The sequence below is a fragment of the Dama dama genome, chromosome X, assembly GCF_033118175.1.
Source record: "Dama dama isolate Ldn47 chromosome X, ASM3311817v1, whole genome shotgun sequence".
Classification (NCBI taxonomy): domain Eukaryota; kingdom Metazoa; phylum Chordata; class Mammalia; order Artiodactyla; family Cervidae; genus Dama; species Dama dama.
Genome location: NC_083714.1, coordinates 81,106,830 through 81,111,662, shown reverse-complemented (window position 1 = coordinate 81,111,662; position 4,833 = coordinate 81,106,830).

Genomic DNA, 4,833 nt, shown 5'->3' with positions numbered 1-4,833 from the left:
TACATGTTTCAATGCTATTCTCTCAGAACATCCCACCCTCGCCTTCTCCTACAGAGTCCCAAAGTCTGTTCTGTATATCTCTGTCTCTTTTTCTGTTTTGCATATTGGGTTATCGTTACCATCTTTTTAAATTCCATATATATGCATTAGTATACTGTATTGGTTATTTCACTCTATATAATGGGCTCCAGTTTCATCCATCTCATTAGAACTGATTCAAATGAATTTTTTTTAATGGATGAGAAATATTCCATTGTGTATATGTACCATAGCTTCCTTATCCATTCGTCTGCTGATGGACATCTAGGTTGCTTCCATGTCCTGGCAATTGTAAACAGTGCTGCAATGAACGTTGGGGAGCACATGTCTCTTTCAGATCTAGTTTCCTCGGAGTGTATGCCCAGAAGTGAGATTGCTGGGTCATATGGCAGTTCTATTTCCAGTTTTTTAAGGAATCTCCACACTGTTCTCCATACTGGCTGTATAGTCTGCATTACCACCAACAGTGTAAGAGGGTTCCCTTTTCTCCACACCCTCTCCAGCATTTATTGCTTGTAGACTTTTGGATAGCAGCCATCCTGACTGGCGTGTAAGGGTACCTTTGCATTTCTCTGATAATGAGTGATGCTGAACATCTTTTCATGTGTTTGTTAGCCATCTGTATTTCTTCTTTGGAGAAATGTCTGTTTAGTTCTTTGGCCCATTTTTTGATTGGGTCATTTATTTTTCTGGAATTGAGCTGCAGGAGCTGCTTGTATATTTTTGAGATGAATCCTTTGTTGTTTCGTTTGCTATTATTTTCTCCCATTATGAAGGCTGTCTTTTCATCTTGCTTATAGTTTCCTTTGTTGTGCAAAAGCTTTTGAGTTTAAGTAGGTCCCATTTGTGTATTTTTGCTTTTATTTCCAATATTCTGGGAGGTGGGTCATCGAGGATCCTGCTGTGATTTATGTCGGAGAGTGTTTTGCCTATATTCTCCTCTAGGAGTTTTATAGTTTCTGGTTTTACATTTAGATCTTTAATCCATTTTGAGTTTATTTTTGTGTATGGTGTTAGAAGGTGTTCTAGTTTCATTCTTTTACAAGTGGTTGACCAGTTTTCCCAGCACCACATTTAAATAGGTTGTCTTTTTTTCCATTGTATATCCTTGCCTCCTTTGTGGAAGATAAGGTGTCCATAGGTATGTGGATTTATTTCTGAGCTTTCAATAGTGTTCCATTGATCTATATTTCTGTCTTTGTGCCAGTTCCATACTGTGCCAGTTGATGACTGTGGCTTTGTAGTAGCGCCTGAAGTCAGGCAGATTGATTCCTCCAGTTCCATTCTTCTTTCTCAAGATTACTTTGGCTATTCGAGGTTTTTTGTATTTCCATACAAATTGTGAAATTATTTGATCTAGTTCTGTGAAAAATACCGTTGGTAGCTTGATAGGGATTGCATTGAATCTATAGATTGTTTTGGGTAGTATAGCCATCTTCACAATATTGAGTCTTCCAATCCACGAACACGGTGTATGTCTCCATCTATGTTTGTCCTCTTTGATTTCTTTCATCAGTGTTTTATAGTTTTCTATATATAGGTCTTTCATTTATTTAGGAAGATATACTCCTAAGTCTTTTATTCTTTTTGTTGCAATGGTGAATGATATTGTTTTCTTAATTTCTCTTTCTGTTTTCTCATTGTTAGTGTATAGGAATGCAAGGGATTTCTGTGTGTTAATTTTATATCCTGCAACATTACTGTATTCATTGATTAGCTCTAGTAAGTTTCTGGTAGAGTCTTTAGGGTTTTCTATGTAGAGGATCATGTCGTCTGCAAACAGTGAGAGTTTTACTTCTTCTTTTCCTATCTGGATTCATTTTATTTCCTTTTCTGCTCTGCTTGCTGTGGCCAACACTTCCAAAACTATTTGAATAGTAGTGGTGAGAGTGGGCACCCTTGTGTTGTTCCTGACTTTAGGGGAAATGCTTTCAATTTTTCACCATTGAGGATAATGTTTGCTGTGAGTTTGTCATATATAGCTTTTATTATGTTGAGGTATGTTCCTTCTATTCCTGCTTACTGGAGAGTTTTCATCATTAATCGATGTTGAATTTTGTCAAAGGCCTTTTCTGCATCTATTGAGATAATCATATGTTTTTTATCTTTCAATTTGGTAATGTGGTGTATTACATTGATTGATTTGCAGATATTAAAGAATCCTTGCATTCCTGGGATAAAGCCCACTTTGTCATGATGTATGATCTTTTTAATATGTTGTTGGATTCTGTTTGCTAGGATTTTGTTAAATATTTTTGCATCTGTGTTCATCAGTGATATTGGCCTGTCTTTTTTCTTTTTTTTTCTTTTCTTTTTTTTTTTTTTTTTTTTTGTGGCATCCTTGTCTGGTTTTGGTATTAGGGTGTTGGTGGCCTCATAGAATGAGTTTGGAAGTTTGCCTTCTTCTGCAATTTTCTGGAATAGTTTGAGTAAGGTAGGTGTTAGCTCTTCTCTAAATTTTTGATAGAATTCAGCTGTGAAGCCATCTGGTCCTGGGCTTTTGTTTCCTGGAAGATTTCTGATTACAGTTTCAATTTCCGTGCTTGTGATGGGTCTGTTAAGATCTTCTATTTCTTCCTGGTTCAGTTTTGGAAAGTTGTACTTTTCTAAGAATTTGTCCATTTCTTCCAAGTTGTCCATTTTATTGGCAAAGAGCTGCTGGTAGTAGTCTCTTTTGATCCTTTGTATTTCAGAGTTGTCTGTTTTGATCTCTCCATTTTCATTTCTAATTTTGTTGATGTGGTTCTTCTCACAGTGTTTCTTGATGAGTCTGGCTAACGGCTTATCAATTTTATTTACCTTTTCAAAAAACCAACTTTTAGCTTTGTTGATTTTGGTTATTGTGTCTTTTCTTACTTTTGCATTTATTTCTGTCCTAATTTTTAAGATTTCTTTCATTCTACTAACCCTGGGGTTCTTCATTTCTTCATTTTCTAGTTGCTTTAGGTGTAGAGTTAGGTTATTTATTTGACTTTTTTCTTGTTTCTTGAGATAAGCCTGTATTTCTATGAACATTCCCCTTAGCACTGTTTTTACAGTGTCCCATAGGTTTTGGGTTGTTGTGCTTTCATTTTCATTCGTTTCTATGCATATTTTGATTTCTTTTTTGATTTCTTCTATGATTTGTTGGTTATTAATATTCAGAAGTGTGTTATTTAGCCTACATATGTTGGAGTTTTTAATTTTTTTTTCCTGTAATTAAGATCTAATCTTACTGCATTGTGGTCAGAAAAGATGACTAGAATGATTTCAGTTTTTTTGAATTTACCAAGGTTAGATTTATGGCCCAGGATGTGATGTATTCTAGAGAAGGTTCCATTTGCACTTGAGCAAAAGGTGAAATTGAATGTTTTGGGATGAAATGTCCTATAGATATCAATTAGGTCTAGCTGTACCACTGTGTCATTTAAAATTTGTGTTTCCTTGTTAATTTTTTGTTTAGTTGATCTGTCCATAGGTGTGAGTGAGGTATTAAAGTCTCCCACTATTATTGTGTTATTGTTAACTTCCCCCTTCATTCTTGTTAGCCTTTGCCTTACATATTGTGGTGCTCCTGTGTTGGGTGCATATATATTTGTAATTGTTATATCTTCTTCTTGGATCGATCCTTTGATTATTATTTCGAGTCCTTCTTTGTCTCTTTTCACAGCCTTTATATTGAAGTCTAGTTTATCTGATATAAGTATTGCGACTCCTGCTTTCTTTTGGTCTCCGTTAATGTGGAATAGTTTTTTCCAGCCCTTCACTTTCAGTGTATATGTGTCCCTTGCTTTGAGGTGGGTCTCTTGTAGACATCATATATAGGGTTCTTGCTTTTGTATCCATTCAGCCAGTCTTTGTCTTTTGGTTGGGGCATTCAACCCATTTACATTTAAGGTAATTATTGATAAGAATGGTCCCGTTGCCATTTGCCTTGCTGTTTTGGGTTCACGTTCATACAGTATTTCTGTGTTTCCTGTCTAGAGAAGATCCTTTAACATTTGCTGAAGAGCTGGTTTGATGGTGCTGAATTCTCTCAGCTTTTGCTTGTCTGTAAAGCTTTTGAATTCTCCTTCATATCTGAATGAAATCCTTGCTGGGTACAGTAATATGTGTTGTAGGTTATTCTCTTTCATTACTTTAAGTATGTCCTGCCATTCCCTTATGATCTGAAGAGTTTCTATTGAAAGATCAGCTGTTATCCTTATGGGAATCCCCTTGTGTGTTATTTGTTGTTTCTCCCTTGCTGCATTTAATATTTGTTCTTGGTGTTTGATTTTGTTAATTTGACTAATATGTGTCTTGGGGTGTTTGGCCTTGGGTTTATCCTGTTTGGGACTCTCTGGGTTTCTTGGACTTGGGTGGCTATTTCCTTCCCCATTTTGGGTATGTTTTCAGCTATTATCTCCTCGAGTATTTTCTCATGGTCTTTCTTTTAGTCTTCTTCTTCTGGGACTCCTATGATTCGAATGTTGGGCATTTCACATTGTCCCAGAGGTCCCTGAGGTTGTCCTCATTTCTTTTATTTTTTTTTTCTTTTTTCCTCCCTGCTTCATTTATTTCCACCATTTTATCTTCTACCTCACTTATCCTATCTTCTGCCTCTGTTATTCTACTTTTGGTCCCCTCCAGAGTGTTCTTGATCTCATTTATTGCATTATTCATTTTTAATTGACTCTTTTTATTTTATTTCTTCTAGGTCCTTGTTAAACATTTCTTGCATCTTCTCAATCCTTGTCTCCAGGTTATTTATCTCTAACTCCATTTTGTTTTCAAGATTTTGGATCATTTTTATTATCATTATTCTAAATTCTT